This window comes from Monodelphis domestica, chromosome 1 (assembly GCF_027887165.1).
Source record: "Monodelphis domestica isolate mMonDom1 chromosome 1, mMonDom1.pri, whole genome shotgun sequence".
Taxonomy (NCBI): Eukaryota; Metazoa; Chordata; class Mammalia; order Didelphimorphia; family Didelphidae; genus Monodelphis; species Monodelphis domestica.
The window spans coordinates 588,450,280-588,469,774 of NC_077227.1; the positions used below are offsets into that span (position 1 = coordinate 588,450,280).

The window sequence follows — 19,495 nt, forward strand, 5'->3', positions numbered from 1 at the left end:
TGGACCCTCTTGGGATGTTCTAGTGCCTTCAGTGCTTTGGGGATTGGATAAATAGCCTTTTCATTTCTTACTCCTCCGTGATTCTGGGAGAAGCACACCTCCCTGTGAATGGCTTGGTTGTAGCTGAGTTATGACTCCCACTGTTCCATCTGAAGCGTGGACTTCTGGCTGCCTGCTTTTTCTAGGGAAGCACAAACATACACGCTCTCTGTGGTGTTCCATTCCTCACAGAATTTAAATCTGGAATACTGTCCAGCGGCAGCCAAGTAGTTACCAAAAGAATGTGTCAAGAATCCTGTGTCGAGCAGAAGCGTCTTTTTAAAAAGTATGTGGCCTCTACAGAAATGTTAAATGAGTAGCCATGAAGAACCCTGGAGCCAACCTTCATGGACAGGGGAGGTGTAACACTTCAGTGATTTTTGACATCTATACTACTAAGTCTGAAGATATATTTGGTTGATGTGCCAATTAGACTTTAACTCTGGGCAGAGAACATCATGCATCAGATTAAAAGTAGTGATTTTTTTTTGTCTTATAGGTAAATTTCGCTTCTTTTACTCATTTCAATGTCTGTCTGTAAAATGGGTCTATTACATTCATTCATGCTGTGATGCAAGGAACTTGGAGTTAGGAGACTTGGGTTCCTTTCCAAGCTCTGATCCTGGTTGGCCATGTGCCTAGGGAGGCAGCTGGATTAGAACACTTATACTGGAGAGGCCATTAATTGCCATCTGTGCTTCTGAAGCTTTCAGAAATGGAAATGCTGAGCTCTTTTATTTGTTTTGTAAATTGAACAGAATGTGCAATTTTCTAAATGGGCAAAATGTTATTGATCACAGTTCACTCATAAATTATAAATATTGCTAATTTTCCTCTTTGGTAGGTGCTTTTTAATGGCTTTTTAATGTGGTTAATGGCTGACCTGTTTGTGCAGTGCTGTCAATGCAAGAATCACAATAAAAGCTCACCTCTATAGAACTTTAAAGAGTTCATAAATATATAATAAATATAACTCAATTTAATAACAATTATTAATAATTGCTAGCATTTGTACAATACCTTAAGGTTTGGAAAGCTCTTTGCAAATATCCTCTCATTTTATCTTCATAAAAATCCTGGGAGATAGGTGCTATTATTAGCCCCAATTTACAATTGAGGAAACTGAGGTAAATAGAAGTTAAGTGATTTGCCCAGGGTCACCCAGCAAGGAAGTGTTTCTGGCCGGATTTGAGTTCAGGTCTTCTTGATTCCAAATCCACACTCTATTCATTGCACAATATTGTTGCTTCTTAAAAAAAAAAGTTTTTATCACTCCACTCTATTAGGTAGTGTATGTACATAGTAGTACTCCCATCTTGCAGATGAGAAAATTGAGGCTCAGCGAAGTCTTTTCCAAATTCAGAGGACTAGGAAGTGGTAGAACCAGGACTTTGAAACAAGGTCTTCTTGTCTCAGTCTACTGTAGTTTTTCTTTCTGCAAAAGGAGTCCCTCATTCTCAAGGTAGTATAGCATGGATGATAGGAAATTAAATATTTGATAACTACCTATAAGGTCTGTTCCTCAGATTAGAAGGACTATGTAGAGGCCAGTGTAGCAGCCCCTTCTCACATCCCTTCCTTCTGCATGCTTCTTTAATTGCATTTAACAGCATGTCAATAAACATTGGTGAATGTGCCTACTGTGAAGAGATACAGTCTCTGCCTTAAAGCAAAGAGATATGACACATGCCCAGATAATTTATTGCTTACATTAATTATGAATAGTTATAATTCATATTTATACACTGCTTTAAAGTTGTAAAGCCTTTTTTCCCTCCACTCTCCTCTCTAACTCCCATCTAAGGAAAATAATGCAAATCTGACCTCAAAAAGGGCAGGCACTGTCTTTTGCCTCTTTTTGTATCCCTAGTACTTGGTACAGTGCCTGGCACAGAATAGGTACTTAACAAATGATTATTACCTGGCTGATAGCAAGTATTATTAGTTCCATTTTAGTTTAGGAAATTGAGGTGTTAGAGAATCAAAGTAAGAATCAAAGCCAGGATATTAATCCAGCCCTTCTGATGTCAAATCTATCACTTTCCCCACAATGTCCATCCATCTACCTATATTGAGTTGAGGATGAATGTATCAGAAAATGGTGTACCATGTGAGGTCCAAGGTGGAAATAGTGTTACTGATTTAGGGGCTTCTGGAAGGCTTGCTTTGAGAGATGGCATTTAAGTTGGGTTTTAAAGGCAGGATAGGAATTCAATAATCTTAGAGAGGCAGGGAGGACATTCCAGGCATAGAAAAGGCATGAGACGAAAAGGAAAATTGTCATATAAGTGGCCAACCATGAGTTCACTGGCTGCTTCCCCATTTTGATTCCCTGCACTTCACAAACATGGAGGCTGGCAATGTATTACACTTTATTCTATTGTACCTGTCAGGATACAATACTGTGAGGACATCTCAATTTTTGGATCTTCTGAAGCACAATGTACTTATTTATTTTTTTTAAGTTTCATCATCAGTTTTATTTTAAAAAAATTTGAGTTTCAACTTTCCTCCCTGTTCCCAACCCCTTTCCCTCACTGAGAAGGAAAGCAATATGATACCATTAATCATGTGAAATCATGAACATATTAGCTATGTTGCAAAATTTAAAAAGCAAGAAAAATAAAGTGATAAAAGTATACTTTAATTTTTACTCAGAGTTTATTGGTTCCCTCTCTCTGGAGGTGGATAGCAGTTTTCATCATGAGCCCTTCTGAGTTGACATGGATCATTGTACTGATCAGAGTATCTAAGTCTTGCAGAGTTAATCATCATTCCAATATTACGATTACTGTGTACAGTGATCTGCTCATTGTGCTCACTTTACTTTGCATCACTTCATATAGGTCTTTCCAGGTTTTTCTGAAAACATCTGCTCATCATTTCTTACAGAACAGTAGTATCCCATCACAATCATATACCACAACTTGTTTAGGCTTCCCTTAATTTATGGGAACCTTATTTATTGATTTCCAATTTTTTGCTAATTTTGAGCTGTTATCAATATTTTTGTATATATAAGCCCTTTTATTTTTTCTTTGCTCAATTTGTATACACATCTGATAATGGTATTTCTGTGCCAAGTTGTATACAGTTTTATAACAAATTGTCCTTCAGAAGAGTTGGACCAGTTTGCTACTCTACCAACAGTTCATTAGTGTACATATTTTCCCACATCCCCTCTAGCATTTGTCATTTCTGATAAGTATAGGGTGGTACGTCAGATTTATTTTAATTTGTACTTTTCTAATCAATAAATGATTTAGAGAATTTTTTTATAATACTATAGATAGCTTTGATTTCCTCTTCTGAAAACTTCCTGTTCATATTCCTTGACCATGTGTCAATTAGGGAATGGCTCTTTCCTAAATTGGACTCAATTCTGTACATATTTGAGAAATGAGGCCTTTATTTGAAAAACTTTATCGCAGGCCAGCCAGCAGTCTGGGAAGTGGGGAGTCCTTCTGACTAGGTGTGATGGTGAAGGCAGATAAGGATGGGAAGACAGCTAAAAGTTTCAACCTGTTGCACAGGTGTCACAAGGAGCTGCTCCACATGGTACAGGGTTGTCTTTATCTTTATACCTCAGTGATCACATATCTCCTTGGCACATAGTCTCATTTTTCAACATACATGATTTCTTATAGATAATTGGATATGTCATACATTAACTTTTAATAAATCGTTTAATTAACATTCTATGACCATCCTGTATACCATGTTGCTATAGATTTCAACAACAAAGCAAAGCTTGCTAAAGATAAATGTTTTCTTACCACAGGCAGGGTAAGCAGGGGTCAGTTCCCACTAACCTGTGAGGTGACCAGACTTGCTAGAAAAATCATTGTTGCTTTTAATCAAGTTATATAATTAATCAGAATTTCTTAGGAGATAACTAGCAAAAACATTGCTGCTAAGTGCAGGGTTAAAGAGTAAAATCAACACAATCCAGATTTAGGTATTTTCCAATATCCAGCTTTCATTTTTCTATTGTTTCACTAAAGTATCTAAGATATGCTGCTTGGACTTCAGTAAGCACAAAAAAGCAATGAAGTGTGATGTACCAGTCCTTGCCTAGGAGTTGATTAATATGCCTGTCATCTCTGGATTGTAGTGGGGGTAGAGAATCTGAATGTGGTTTTGCTAAAGGCTTAGGCCTAAGAGAAAAGGGGGGGGGGGTTTCCACCTGAGTGGGTACATAGGAATCTTTAGGTTTAATTCTGTAAGTATGATCTTTTAATGATATTCTGGGGGGATTAAAATGGGACATATATGTTAATCCTGCAAGTATTTTGCTCTCATATTATTTTTCCTGAAGCTAGAGAGAAAACAATAATCATAGCAATTCCAATAGTAAGGGATGTTAGTGAGAGAAGTCACACAGAGTGGGGCTGTGTGGGTGTCTCCATCTTTCCACGGGATCACTTTGCAACCTCTGGTTTCCATGAGTGACCATGTCAAAACATTGTGGCTTGATGGTCCCCAACAAAACTTGGTGTAATTTTTTTGATATTACTTCATTATCTATGGTACCTTTCCCCTCCCCCAAAATGTTGTTTCCCTGATTATCTCTTTTAATTAATATATTAATATATTTGCTTTCACATTGTCTAAGATCATGATTGCTACCCTTGCCTTTTTTTTTTACTTCAGGTGAAGCATAATAGATTCTGCTCCATCCCTTTATTTTAACTATGGATGTCTTTCTGTTTCAAGTGTGTCTTCTTAAATAATATATTATCTAACCCATTCTGCTGTCTGTTTTTGTTTTATAGGTGAGTTCATCCCACTCACATTCACAGTTATGATTACTAATTGTATATTTCCCTCCAAACTATTTTCTTCTCTTCATTCTTATGACTTTTTGTGCTGTCCCTCCTCAAAAGTCTGTTTTGCTTCTGACTATTGTCTCTCTTAATCTTCCCCCTTTTATTACCCCAAGCCCCTTTTTTGAACCAGTTCTGGTGAGGTATAAGCATTGCCCCTTTACCCCATTTTCCCTTTTACTGTAAAATCTCTTTCTTGGGTGCTTCTTTTATGTGAGAGTTTTTTCTATTCTTCTATATTCCTCCTTCTCTCAGTATGTTCTTCTTTCTCATCTTTTCATTTTTTTTTGACCAACACAATCAACTTATGTTCATGATCTCTGTCTATGTGAGCTCTTTTTAGGAGTTAGGTGTATTATCTTCTCATGTAGGAGTGTAAATGGTTTAAAATTACTGAGTTCATTAGGATTTCTCTTTCATTGTTTACTTTTTAATGCTTCTCTTGAGTCTTGTGTTTGTTTTGAATTTTCTATTCAGCTCTGGTCTTTTCATTGGGAATGCTTAAAAGTCCTCTATTTAATGAAATATACATTTTTCCCTATAACGAATTATACTCATTTTTTCTGGGTATGTTATTCTTGATTTTATTTCTAGTGCTTTTACTTTCCAGAATGTCATATTTCTAATCTCTCTATTATTTTTATGTGGAAGGTGCTAAATCTTGTGTGATCGTGATATAGCACCACATTTGAATTTTTTTTCTGGATGTTTGCAGTCCTTTCTCTCAACCTGGAAGTTCTAGGATTTGGGTATAATATTCCTGGGAATTTTCATTTTGGGATCTCTTTTAGGAAATGAACAGTAGATTCTTTCAATTTCTATTTTGCTTTGTGGACCCAAGATAGAGGGGGTTTCTTCTTTCCTCCCTCCCTCCCTTTCCTTCCTTCCTTCCTTCCTTCCTTCCTTCCTTCCTTCCTTCCTTCCTTCCTTCCTTCCTTCCTTCCTTCCTTCCTTCCTTCCATTTCTTTCCTTCCTTTTTTTTAATGCTTTTGTAGCTTTTTTAATGTTGTTGTCTTCTGAGTTTTTCATGCCACCATAGTAGTATTTTATGGCCATTATTTTTTTGTTGCTTAATCATTTCCCCAGCCTTTTTCTTGAGTTAGAACTTTATGTTGAAGTTGGACTCTGCTCACCTGGGGATGGAGAGGCAGAGTCCTAAGTCTCAGTCTTTGTTTCAGTGCTAATTCAGAAGGTCTATAAAATTTTCAACTCTTCCATGGAGGTGTGAATCAGGGATACATGTGATCACTGCTCATCTTGTCTTCTTTCTGCTCTTTTTCTGAAGGGTCCCTGCTCTCCTGTAATTACAAATGCTCATGCTCCTCTCTACCTTGGAGCCACAACTAGGACCCTACTCCCTTGTGACTGACCATAAATACTTTTGTCTACCCTCATTCTTCTATGGGTGATAGAGCTCTCAAATAGCACCTGATTCTTAACCCTGTACAATCAGAATCTCTTATAGTCTCTTTCTGACCAATTGTCTGAATTCTTTACCCTCTCTAAGATGCCAATTGTAATAAAGCTATGTAAACTGAGAGAGAACTTTTACTTGTTGAACTGGAGAAGGTAAACTGAGGGGAAACTGTTGTTTCAGCAATGACTGTTATTCTCTGGCTTGTGACTAGACAGGGCTACTACAGGAACCTGAACCTGCTTATTGGTAATGGAGGTAGAACAGAAATGCTGGGGGATGCCACCACGCAGGAATGTTGGTACACAGGAGACACTGCTCTGGGAGATGCTCTAGATAGATACTGGGGTTTGCTCTGGGAGTTTGTCTGCTAATTGATCCCTACTACTTGCTGATGAATCAATCTATTTCCTAACCTTCTTCCTTCCTCACTCCCTCCCTTGCCTCCCTTACCTCCCAATTCTTCTTGAAGTCTTTGGTTCCTTCCCTCCCTCCTGAGTGAACTATAAAGATACTCTAGTTTCTTTCTCAGTCAAGGAGATTATTAGGATAACAGTATGGGAAACTGAGGTAAGAGGGATGAGGAATTTCCCTAATCTAAATGATATAAAATTGAGGGCTTGGGGAGTCACAAGTGTGACTCTTAGACAGTTAGAAAGATGGAGGATAATAGCAGTTCAAAATCATCTTTCTTCTTCACAAATCAGCCAGATCTCTCAGCTTAACCCCAGAAAGAAACAAAGTTCAAAGCCTCTCCTTTTCTCTTGGTCAGCTCAACTCTCTTATAGACCACCAACTCAAAAGCTTCTGCCCTGGTCAGCTTCCACTGCTCAGAGTTAGAGAGACAGAGACCAAGTTCCAAAAGCCAAGTTTCTCTTCTCAGTGTCAACTTTACTTTTCAGAGTCAGAGAAAACAAAACAAAAAATCAAATCAGCCTCACAAAAGTCTTTCAGCCAGTTTCAAACCTCCAGGGAGAGAGTGTGTGTCTCCCAGTCAGAGACAAAGTCCCAACAGCCAAGTCAGCTTCACAAAAGGTCTTTCAGCCAGGTTCAAACCTCCAGGGAGAGAAATTGTGTCTCCCAGTCAGAGACTAAGTCCAAAAGCCCCTCCCCCCTGTCAGCTCAAACTGCCAACAATCGGGGACATTCCATTGGAATCCTCTCTTGCATCTTGGTCCACAAGTCCTGCAAAATCTCTCTCTCTCATGTCTCTATCACACTGACCAGTTGTCTGAATTCTTTACTATCTTTAAGCTGAAAGCTCCTAAAATTATTGTGATTGCTGGCCTCCACCCCAGTTACAGACCTTTCCAAATGTATTAGGCTAGAAAAATGTCTCTGCTTGACCTTTTGTTGGCTCTGTCACTTCAGAAATTGACTTGATCATTCTTTTAAAGCTGTATGATGGGAATGTGGGAGAGTTCAACTGGGTTGGTTCCTCTCCTCTGCCGTCTTGGCTCCACCCTTGGATTGTGACTGAGGATCTCAACTACTAGTGAAGCCCAGTTTCCCAGAACAGTGGTATCCAGACTTTTTTTGGTCATGCATCCTATAAGTAAAATACTTTTTATACAGTTGTCCCCAATATATGAGTGTTTTTTAATAAACTACTTACATTCTGTTTTGGTAAATTAAATATATCATAAAAATGGTCTCAAAAAAGTAATCAAGTAAGAATGAGATCAAGATGAAAAAACATGATCCTAAAATCAAAAGGGAACCACTGAAGTTTATTGAGTAATAACATGGACAGACTTGAACTTTAGGAAAAACCACTTTGGCATCTATAAGAAGAATGGACCAGAGGTGAATCATAGGATTACAGAAGTATAGTTCTTTGTTCATAAGGGGCCTCAAAGACCATTTACTCCTTACTTTACAGGTGAGGACCCCAAGCCCTAGGGGAGACTAAGTGAAAGGCAAAATCTTGAGGCAGGGGGACCCTTTAGAAGGCTCTTGTTCTTTATCAAGTGAGAGATGGTGAGTACATAAATGAATATGGTGTTAGTATAGAGAAGGAGACAGATAAGAAGCATATTATGGAGCTAAAAAGCATGAGATTTGGTAATCTGTAAGATAAACTATGTGAATGAAAGGAGCTGAAGATGATCCCAAAGTTGCTAACCTGGGTGACTGGAAGGTTGGCAGTAACATTCACAAGGTTATTCAAAAGTGGACAGATTTGAATGCAAAGATAATAATGTAATGAGATCAGCAACACATATCATAAGCCATTCATGTCTGTCTAGATTGTATGATTCACTTCTTTTTCTTCTTGTTCAATCATTTGTCATGTCCAACTCTTCCTTTGAGGTGTTTGGTAAAAATACTGGAGTGGCTTGACATAATCTTCTCTAGTTCATTTTACAGTTGAGAAAACAGAGGCAAACAGGGTTAAATTAATTTCCCAGGGTCATCCAGCTAGTATCTGAGGTCACATTTGAACTCAGATCTTCCTCACTTCAGGGTAGTGCTCTATCCATGAATTACATAGCTGCCATGACTCACTCTTACTGAAAGTAAAAAGAGGACACTGGGCAATTGCCAGCCTCTGTCCAGAGCACAGGGGCCACCAAGTGATATTTAACATACTCATGGAGTTTCCTACAGAGCCAGGTTATTGGTGTATTGGGAGATGGGATATAGAAGAAGCATTTTCCCAATTGAATCCATGAAGCTACTGCTCTTAACAGTGTCCACTTCATGGTTAGGTTATCACTACCCTAAGAGGTTGATCCCTAGCTCAGAGCAGAAGACATTGGGGGTCTGCAAAGCTACCATTGTGGGAATGCACAAATCTTGTGATATCCCCAAATTAACTGTTAAGCACATTTAAGATCTGTTTCCTTGGATACAGATGCCGAGTAGAGGCTTATTTAGTATTCCTTAACCTCCTCACTCCTCCTGCAATAGGTGAAGGACCATCAAATGTGTAATGGACAATAATATGGGAAGGGAGTATTGAGGTGGTGTTGGAGGTAAACTCTGCTCTGTGGGGAGGATGAGATGAAGCCCGTATTCTTATAATCAGATTAATTGATCCCATACTTTTTGGGGTCACACCATTATTCCTTAAAGGTTGCAGGACTCCTACTTTAGAGGTTGCTTTTCTGCAAGAAAGAAGTCATTGTAGTGTCCTTCTGGCCCTTTATGGAGTTTTTGGAGCTGACAGGAGTGAGTTTGGAGGTTACAAGGGTGGTAAGGATTTCCCACAGGCAGAAGACCAGATTGCATTGCTCTTGGTGAGAGCACACAGTGAGTACTTCTTAGCCATGAATTAAATGTGGTAAGTGGAGGCTTTTTCTGTTCCTTAGTGGTAACAAAGAATACTTATTAAGATAAATGATGAGGATACATGTCATTCATTTATTTAGCATTTATGACTCCAGATTTAGCATTAAAACCCCAGGAAAACTTCCTAGTGCACACAGAAGTGCAGAAAAGAAAGGGCTCATGGTTTTAGGACATGAAGTAGGAGACCAAACTGTGAGTTCTTTTAAAGTCCTGGTATACAGGCTTCTTTATTGTTCAAAGGCAAAACAAACAATAGATTTAAGTCTAAGTGATTACTCCAGCATGGTGGGGATAAATGTGATTTCAGTTTAAATAGGAAGGCAGAAGCAGGCAGGAAGGGAGGGAGGGAGAAGAAACTGCACAGGCAGTGGAATGCTGAGTATGAAGTGTCTGGCTGCATCCAGATAGTGCTTCTTTATGTTAGATGAAGTAGAGACAAAATAGTTGAAACTTGGGACAGAACCCTACATATGCAGATAGAGGATTGGATGCGCTTTGGGGTCCGAGAAGGCCTAGGTTCAAATCCCAGATTTGTCAGTGGCTCCCAGCATGCTCTTGAGTGACTGACTAAACTTCTGGATTCTCTGATTTTTCATCTGTAAAAATGATGATCTTATTATATTCAATAGAGCTAACTCTGGGAGTTTAGTCCCCATAGCCATTTCTTTAATGATTCTGTTGTACTCATTTGAGTGTTCCCTGGTTGTGACAAATGGGGTCACAGAGAATGGAACAGGACTGAAAGATTACTGAAACAATAAAAAGCATTATCATTAGGAACACAGTAGATAGTGCCACACAGTAGGTCGGTGCCCGTACTATTTTTCCTCTTCTATCTGTATACAAAAGTTTGAGTAGAAAATTGCTGCCTGAGGAACTTGTAGCCAGACTTCCCGAATGACTTCTCTTTCAACACCATCCTTGTGAGAGATTGCCTCTTGAAAGCAGTACAACTGCTGTCTAAGAGGAGTGGGTAGGATGTCTCCAGCCATAACCAGGAGCCGATGCTGAGAGCATATTGAAAAGCTGTCTTCAGTCCTGCCCTGCTGGCTCTAACAACCCAGTTCACTGTTTCTGTTGCACAGTGGGGTCTTTGATGCACCAGAAAGAGCTGCTTTTTTCTTTTGCTTCCACCAACACCGCCAGTTCAATTCAGAGCTGGTAGATTCCTTCTTTCCCTCAGGGAGAACTTATGTGAGGATTTTCTTTTTTTTTTTTTAACATCTTATTCTGTGAAACCATTTTTTAATTGTTTGCTGTTCAGCAAACAGTGGAGCTGAACATGATCCTTTCATAGCAGGTCAGTGTCTTCACTCCTAGGCCAAAGTGTTGCTTCAGAGTGCTGTATTCTCCCAGGGCAAAGCACATAAAGGAGGATGGACAGCTGCAACCCCTGGAACTTTTTTACTTGCCTTTCCTTTATAGAAGTTCATTTTTTTCCTCCTTTGCTTTAATGGATACCTAAACTTAATATCCAGTGCCTTTCTCTTGATTATGTTTCATTTCTTTTTTTTCCCCTTAACTGCTCTTCAGCCAATAAACAGAGAGAGAAAAAGGTGATTTATTGAGACTTACCCCTCGAGCTAAAATTTATTTTTCTTGTTATGTTTTGTATCTATCTACCTCTCTATCTTTGTCTCTTTCTATTTCTCCCCTTTCACTCTTGGTTAAATAATTATATTTTAACTAAAATCTCTTACTTCCTCATTTATTTTTAATCTTGCCACATAATTTAAAAAATATTGCCCAAGATTTGGAGGTACAAATATATAGTACTCATTTCCCCATTTATTTCTGCATTTTAGGCTCCTTTCCATTTTAAAGGGAACAACCAAGATGCTTTTTAATCAGAAGAGGAATGATGCTGTTCCATCCTGATGCCTTTTTTCTTCTTCTGAGGTAAGTGAAATTGTCCATCATTAATTTCTTTAGAAAAAAAATCTGTGAAGGAGGCAGATTACTTTCAGTGTGGTTTAACAGTAGATTTATATAATATGTACATATGCATGAATATACTATATATAGTTTGAAATTTCATTTTATATTTATTATCATCAATTTTATTTTGATCAATAATAAATGATTACTTCAAAGTGAAAGTGATTTTTCAGAGTAGCAAAGTCATTATACTCAGCCTTTTTCTCTATTTAGTGTGGAGAAAATAAACATTTACTTACTATGTGTACATTGAGTTTTATAATTTTTTCCACAGAATTTACCACTTCTTGGATTTCTAATTAATTCCTTTTTTTTTTCCTTTACCTGTCAGTTCTTAAGAATCTACTTCAAAATTTTACTTAGTGAAAGAGAACAAGCATTTGTCTTGTCTTTGGAATTCTGGAGATAAAATGTTAGGCTTTCCAAAATGTTCCATCTTTGTGAGAATGAGGAAATGCAAGTTCATTTATGTTAGAAAAGGATTATATAAACTCATAGGCTTAGAGAACCAAGCCACCCTCCTCTTAACACTGCTCAGTAATGAGGCAGATGGCATGGTTAGTGTACTCTTTTAGAACTCTTTAGGGATTCACTTTACCTTTAGAATGGTTTGTTTTCTTGGTTTAGTTTTGGAACATCCCTTGTAACATTGTTCTTGTTCTGTTCCTATCACTAGTCACCATTGAGACCAATTCACTGTTCAGATATTTCAGTGTATTTACTCTGATATATATATGTATATTTAATTGTGGGGACTCCATGAAATTTGTGAAATCTAAAAATAGGAAATGAGAAACTAGAGATCTGGTTCTCTTCTTCAAATCCTGCTTTAGCATATAAATGTTTTGTTTTTTCTTTTTCTCGTTCCCTCTTCAAACAACAGAACAGAGATGGAAATAGATAAACTCAGTCTACATACCTTTCAAGAAGTACCTTATTTCCATTTTAACAAATCCCTCTAGAGATTTTGTGCATGATTTTACATTTTTCTCATCCTTTTTATCACTACGTCTAAGATGTAAGGGCGTTATCTAAAAACATTTATTATTATTATTAATTCATGGACTATCTCACATTTTATACTTAGAATGCAGTGAAGTATATACTTCTAACAGGGATATATTTGAATCATGGAAAGAAACAAGTCAGATAAAAGTCACTTCTTCATATAATTGCAATTGATTTTGATTGTGCACAAATTCTTTTCTAAGTAATAGTAGAGAAGTAAAAAATAGGTAAGAAGAGTTTGATGTCAACCTAGGGAGTAGATATAATGCTATTTAATGGAGGTTAATCTTGGGTTTAGGTTTGGTTAATGAATTTGAAAGTATTTTGTATGATAAGAAAAAGAATTCTCTTTAAATGGCCTTAATTAAATGCAATTACTAAAAACTGGAAATAATATACATATATTTATACAACTCGTAAACTGCATTGTGCTCTCTTCTTTGGGGTTTTCTCTCTACTGGTATAGATATCAGCTCCTCCACACCTCATTTTGTATGCTTCTTGTCCATATCTTTCTATAAATTCTCTACAGATGTTGCTTTTAAACGTTCTTGTCTTTCTTTTGATATCTGGTGGATACTTATGTGGAAATTTCATTTTGAACCAGACTTGAAATCTCATCAGTATTGTGAACTCCCAGTGTGGAAAACCACTAAAATAATGAAAACCTGTGTCTGCTCTGCAAAGTATAGAGCATTGTTTGGGGCAGTAAGGAGTTAGTGACTTCGCCAGAGTCAAACAGTCAGTAGAGTCAGGTAGGACTTAAACCAGGTCTTTCTGAAACCCAAGAATGGCTTTTTATCCACTTACACCACCTAAGAGACTATTAAGTCCACCCAATAAATAAATAAAAATAAATTTAAAAAGTAAGGTCTGTGTAGGTCATTTAAATGACTTGCCTAAGGCCACAGGTAGTAAGTGTCAAAGGGTCACATTTGAACCCAGGTCTTCTGTTGTACTTTTGTGATGTATAATAGAAATGAAGTAAAAGTGGTCACAAACCAGAGAAACTATTAAAGGAAGAGTCAAGATGATTGGGAACAAATTCAAAGTATCAGACTATAAGATGTCCCCAAAGTCTTAGTGTGGTTTTAAGCTTTAGTTGCCAAAAGCTGCACTAAGTCTTTGGGGACATCCTATATATGGAGCTTGTATGTTAGTGGGAAGTTCAGTGGGACTTGAAGTCAAGGAGACAGGGACTCAAGTCCTTGTCACAACATTGACTACCTTTGGAAGAAATATAAAGGGCTTCAGTTTACCCAATGTGATCATTTTTTTTTTCTAGCTAAGATTTCTGTTTCAAAACCTTACCTAACCTGGCCAGATCTTTGCTACTTTATCCACTTTACTCCCATCCATGTATTCTATGATGCAGGGACACTGGGCTTCTAGCTGACCTTCAGTTCCTATGCAATGCCCTAACAAGCAATCCACAGTTACCCAACCCTTTTTCTGTTGGCCATCCAATTTTGTTTATGGCCACATCTGTTGAGGTTGGGAATTTCACTCACTATTAAAAAGCATCTGATCTTACTTTTGTAATGGCTGATTGATTTATTTGAATGTCTTTCAGATTGTTGAAAAATTTTCAAGATGATTTTATTTAATCTAGTTCCTCACCCCACCCCCACCCCAAATCATGAGTGTAACTCTTCTTTAATGGTCAGTTCTATCTTGTAAGTATGTTGGGAAGAAAAATATGGAATCAATATGGTGGAATGGATTTATTTCAAGAGTAAAGGGAAAGATGAAAGCAAAGTACAATGAGAAGCATTTAGGTCTTGTTCAAAGGCCATAGATAAAACTTAAGACATAAAATTAGCAAGAAGTATACATCTCACAAAAAGTTTCACTTTTCATATGAATACAATAGCTGTTTTGTATTTGTGATTTATTGAGATTTGATGGAACCTCTTCCTGTCTTATACTTCTCAAATGGATTTTGATTCAGAAAGCTTGAGTTCAAATTCTGGCTCTACCATTTATTATGCTATCTGTAACATTTGTCAAATTAGTGGGGTTATATGTTCTTTGGGTTTCCTTCCTCATTTGACCTTAAACATAAGCAATATCAGATATATGATAGAGGGGCAGGTTGTTAGGTGGTAGAGTAGTAAAAGTACCTGGCCTAGGGAGACTTATTTTCCTGAGTTCCAATTTGATCTCAGTCTCTTTATAGCTCTGTGACCCTGGACAAGTCCCTTAACCCTATTGGCCTCAGTTTCCTCATCTGTAAAATAAGCTGGAGAAGGAAATGGCAAACCACTATAGTATCTTTGTAAAAAAAAAAAACAAACCCAAATGGGATCCTAAAGAGTTGGATTTGACTGAGAGGACTGAACAACAGCATAGAGAGGCAACAACTGGCATAGGGGGAAAGCACCAAATCTGGAAGCAAAAGCCTGGGTTTAAGTCCCAGCTTTGACACTGTAGGACTTTGGTTAAGCCCCTTCATCTCTCAGTCTTGTCTCATCTCAGGTCCTGGGAACACCCTCCCCCCCTCCCTTTTTAACAGCACGAGTAGACTGGAATGTCAGGGAATGTTTTAGGCATATAATTTACCTATATTTTTAAAAACGGCATTCGACAAAGTCTATTTTGCTTCTCTTATGGAAAAAGATGGAGAGCTGTCAAGGGTTTGGCCATGGCATATTTTGTGCATTCATGGCACATTGTATGGTTAGATCCAAATAGTAGTCATGAGTGATTTAAAGCCAGCTTGGAAGAGTGATATACACTGGAGTACACTGGGGATGTGTGCTTTGTCCTGCAGTGTTTGACATTTTTATATAGCATAGTTGTCACATTTATAGATGACACATAGCTATGAAGAGTAGCAAACGAGTTGACTGTCTCTGTAGTCAGAAGATCTGGTTTCAGTTTCTACCTCTGATACCTATTACCTATGTGATTTTGGGCAATTTACTTAGCCTCCTTGGGTCTCAGTTTCCTTAACCGTTAAGTGAGGAAGTTTGGACCAGATGGCCTTTCAGATTTATTTCAGCTCAGATGTCTTTGTGATTTATTCGGGATCCATAATGATCTCAGCAGGTTAGAATGTTAGGCCAAATCTAATCAAATGAAATTTAATAAGGAGAGATATAATGTTTTATATTTGGGGTCAGAAATCATTTTTTACAGGTATTATATAGGGAAGGTATAGTAGTTAATCTGAAAAAGATGTGTGGATTATAATATTCTCTTTCTCAATGTAAGTATAGTGTGATAGGACAACCAAAAAAGCCAATATATAGGATCTTGGGTGGCATAAAGAAGGGAGTTGTATTCAAAACCCAGAAATGTTAGTCCCTCTGAATTTTCTACTGGCTAAACAATTTCTAGAATATTATGTTCTATTTTGAGTGCCCAATTTTAGGAAATGTATTGATAAACTGGATAGTGCTTAGAGGAAAACAGACATGGGAGTGAAAGGGTCTCATGATAAAGTCATATTGCAATTAGGTGAAAGAACTAGGGGCATTTATCCTGGAGAACAAAAGACTGAGGGAGACATATATTTGAAACCTGGTATGTGTAAGAGGGATTAGATTTATTTTACTTGACTCTAAAGGGCAGAATTAGAAGCAGTGGATGGAAGTTGCAAAGGGTAAGTTAAAGTATGATAGAAGGACAAACTTTTCTACATTATTCATTTTTGCAATTGAATAATCTTGTAAAACCAAGAACCCCCAAATATATACCCAAATAAACAAGTGATAAATTATATGCTTTCATCTTCATTTCTACTTCAACAGTTCTTTCTATGGAGGTGAATAGCATTCTTTGTTATACATCTTAAGATTTCTTCTAGATCATTGTATTGCTTTTAGTAGCTAAGTATGTCACATTTGATTATTCCACAATATTGCTGTTACTATGTCCAATATTCTCCTGGTTCTGCTTATTTCACTCTGCATCAGTTCATGTAGGTCTTTCCAGCTCTTCCTGAAATCAACTTGTTTATCATTTCTTATAGTACAATAATATTCCATCACTAATCCACTACCAATCACCATCACCATGGAACACAATTTGTTTAGCCATTCCGCAGTTGAGGGACATCCCTTTAGTTTCCAATTCTTTGCCACCACAAAAAGAGCAGCTACAAATATTTCTGTACAAGCAAGTCCTTTCCCATTTTAGAAGGACAGAGTTCTTACAACTAGAGCTGACCCAATCTAGAATGGACTACATTTGGAGGTAGTGAGTTTCCCCCTTATTGGAGTATTTTAAGCAAACTGCTTCTTAACAGTAACAATAAACATGAAGAACTTACTGTGTGCCAGACATTGTGCTAAGCACTAGGGACAGAGGATAGTCCTTGTCCCCATGGATCTTACATTCTAATGGAATAACAAAAAAGAAGTTAAAAGGGGGAGAGGTATCCATTGGGGATGGTGTCAAAATCTGGAGAAGGATGGTTGGTTAATCTAAGCTCTTCCTAAAAATGTGGATCCCAAGAGGAACTCATTGTTGGGAGAAAGAAGTGAGGGGGAAGAGAAGGAAGCTGAAGCGTGATGGCAAAATTGGAGAATGAAATGAGACTAGTCTGAGTCCTTCCTCAAAATAGAGGTTCTGGGAAGAACTCAGAGACCATGAGCATAGAAGATTTAAGAATAGATTGGAATAAGTGGTTCTTCTGGCTCTGAGAGCCTTTGATTTCTCACCCGTAAACCTGGAATAATGTGATTTTCCCTGTGTACCTCAAACAGGCATGTGAAGATCGAATGAGATAATTTCTGTATTATAAAATGTTGTGTACAAGTGAGAGGCAGCTAGGTGACACAGTGGAGAGAGTGTTGGTCTGGAATGAGGAAGACTCATTTTCCTGAGTTCAAATCTGGCCCCAGACACTAGTTATGTGACTCTGGACAAGTCACTTAGTCCTATTTACCTCAGTTTCCTCATTCATAAAATGAGCTGGGGAAGGAAATGGGAAACCACTACTGCAGTATCTTTGCCAAAAATGCTCCAAACAAGTTCAGAAAAGAGTTAGACACAACTGAAAATGACTGAACTGAAGGTACCTGTGAATCTTATTTTCACTGTTAAATTTATATATGTTTTGCACCAACCAGGGGGAAAGTAGGAACATTTCATATGGACAAAATCTAATTATGAAGTGATTTGCTGTACCATGAATTTGGTTATGCTGGGGCTCTCCAGGACATTAAATTGTATTGTTTTTTAGTGTGTATTCTCAGTATCTTTCACATGGGCACTTAATAAATGGAATTGAATTGAAAAAGAAGCCTACAACCATCTAATAATGATGATGATGATATTAACAATATCTGACATTTAAGTAGAACCTTAAGGTTTACAACATGCTTTATATGCATTATTTCACCTATCATGGCAGCACATGCAATATTAGTTAGCACAGTTACTTGCATTATTATTATAGATCCATAAAAACAGCCCCTTTACCCCTGCCCTGTCAGTCTTCTCTCCGTAACCAGAGAGGTTATGCTCAGTCCCAACTTGGTGTCTGTGCTAATGCTAATATATTGCATTTATTTATATATCACTTTAAGGTTTGCAAAGCACTTTACAAATATTGTATCTTTTGAAAGGAAAATTGTTTTATTTTCCTTTTGTATTATTGATTACAAACCGAGTGATCAGATATCCTTTAGGCAATTATACCTGAGGAAAGTTATTATACTAATTGTATATAAGATATCAATATATAATTACAATAATATTAACCATAGTATTAGAAAGGGAATCGTTTGTCATATTAGAACTTTATAGCAACTAAATATATTCAGGGCTTCTATTGGAGGAATAAAAACTTCAGGTCTTGTAGTTATCAAGGGAAGCTGAAGCCCATGCAGAAGGAGCTGGGTTATTGGGAGTGTGAACAGCTGGCCTGACGAGATCCTATGAAAGCTACCATGGCATATTCAGGTGTTGTTTGATCCTTTGAAGATTTATGCCAACTATAGGCTCCCTAGAGAGTATTATGGCCAAGAAAGGTTATTTTGACCTAAGTAGTGGCAGTTAACCATGTCCGGAACTTAGGACTTCATATCAAATGTTCTAAACCCTCATTACCAAACACTGCTGCATGTTTCTTAACATCCTCTCTATCCTTCTAACATGCTAATGACTTATACTAATTATAGGTCAAAAACCTATCAAACACAGTGTTGAACATTTAAGGGGGACATCACCACAGGCTGGGCATGGTGCCACTCTTGGCTTTAATTTACCACAATTAAAGTTTGGCTCTTCAGCTCAGAATTATGGCTCAGAGATTTCTTTATTTGTTACACATTATATCTTTATAATCCTCTAGAAACTATTATTTATAAATATAGTCTATATATCACACATATATGTATAAAATATAATAGGGTAGCTAGGTGGTGCAGTGGATAGAGTAATAGGATTGGAGTAAGGAACACTCATCTTCCTGAGTTCAGATCTGGCTTCAGACACTTAGTAGCCATGTGACCCTGGGCAAGTCACTTAATCCTGTTGTCTCACTTTTCTTATCTGTAAAATGAGCTGGAGAAGGAAATGGCAAAACACTTCAGCATGTTTACCAAGAAAGCTCCAAATAGGGTCACAAAGAGTAAAATACACCTAAAAAATGACTGAACAGCAACAAAAATTTTTGTACTTATTTTATCATTTGAGTTACCATGTAGGTTTTACTATCATCATGGTATATTTGCTCTGTTCAGAATTTTAAAGTTCTTCTTAATCCTCAATTTTTATCAGTCTAATATAAGAAAATTAACAAAGATTATGGAGAGAAGCTATTTACCATTTGTTCTTGGATTCTAAGGTTTCCTTTCCAACATTGCTTTTATGTTCAGTTAAACTCTTACTCAGAATGAAAAACTTGCAGTCTTCTTCTGAGATATAAATTCTTAGCTCAGAGTATTTATATGAAACTTCCTTAAAATTTCTTTCAAAATCTAGAAGCAGAAAGGGTCCTCTGTCACACATGGTAGAAAGCGTG

At 37.3% G+C, this 19,495-nt stretch overlaps 1 protein-coding gene across 7 annotated transcripts in view; it reads left to right on the forward strand.

Annotated features, from left to right (window-relative positions):
* The window catches only part of CSGALNACT1 (chondroitin sulfate N-acetylgalactosaminyltransferase 1), a 455,619-nt gene that overhangs the window by 195,779 nt on the left and 240,345 nt on the right, over positions 1 to 19,495 (forward strand). For all 7 annotated transcript variants that reach the window (XM_007476430.2, XM_056813639.1, XM_007476427.2 and 4 more), the window contains one exon: positions 11,379 to 11,472. The gene's annotated coding sequence lies outside the window, so the exon portion shown is untranslated. The remainder of the gene's footprint in view (positions 1 to 11,378; positions 11,473 to 19,495) is intronic.